We start from the raw sequence: 1,013 nt of genomic DNA, 5'->3' as shown, positions 1-1,013 counted from the left end.
TCTCGAACCCGCGGGCTCAGGCAATCCACTCACCTCAGCCTCCCAAGGCGCGGGATGACAGGCTGAGCCACCAAGCCCGGCTGGTTCCAGTTACTTGGAAGGCCTAGGCGGGAGGATCTCCTGAGCCCCGTGGGTCGAGGCTGCGGTGACCGTGGGGGTGCCCCTGAACTCCAGCCAGGGCGACAGAGAGAGACACCGACTCAAAACAAAACAACCTTCCCCTTTGGGCCGGCCAGGAGAGCTCACGCCAGGCTGAGGCGGGATGATCCTCTGAGATCAGGAGTCCGGGGCCAGCCTGGGCAACGCAGCAAGACCCTCGTCTCGACATACATTTAAAACAAACTGAGCAAAGCTTTAAAGCAAAACCTCCTCTTGGCCGCAGCCCCTGATCTGGCACAGCACGAGAGACCCAGGCTGCAACGCCCCACTGCCCCTCGAGCCCACTGGTCCCGCGGAGCCGTCTCTGAGCTGCGCAGCCGCGCCTCCCTTGGGAGGCACAGGTGGAGGCGGGGAACGGGGTGGCGGACCTCGTCCGGAGTCCGCGGACACGCCCGCATCAGGCTCAGACCCACGGAAGCCTCTCCCGGAGGCGAAGGATCCTTCAGCGGGAAACGCCGGGCTGCGGAAGGACAGGACGTGCGCCCGGCCGGCGCCCTCGCTCTGCAGCAAGGCGCGAGTCCGCGAGCCCCGAGAGCAGAGGCCACACGGCCTCCGCTCGGCAGGGCCGGGGCCGCGCCAGCACCCCAGCCTGACGTCACGGCAGCGCCGCCGTCTCCAGGGCAACGGGACGCGGCCCCAGGACCGCTACTGCGCAGGTGCCCGCCTGCCCCGAGCCCGGGACGCGCTTCGGACGCCTGCCCCACCCCGCCGCCGCGGGGGCGTGGTCGCGGGTCCCGGCGGCGACATCCGGGCCCCCGGAGTCCGTCGTCAGGGTTCTTTCCGAGCCGGCTCCTCTTCCGTGCCTGGCGTTCGGCAGGCTCTGGGAACCCGGCGCCAACCCGCGTCGCTCCCGG

This window comes from Carlito syrichta, unplaced genomic scaffold (assembly GCF_000164805.1).
Source record: "Carlito syrichta isolate Samal-C Ts95f unplaced genomic scaffold, Tarsius_syrichta-2.0.1 Scaffold130498, whole genome shotgun sequence".
NCBI lineage: Eukaryota > Metazoa > Chordata > Mammalia > Primates > Tarsiidae > Carlito > Carlito syrichta.
The sequence above is the reverse complement of the archived record's forward strand: the minus strand, read 5'-3'. Positions refer to the sequence as shown.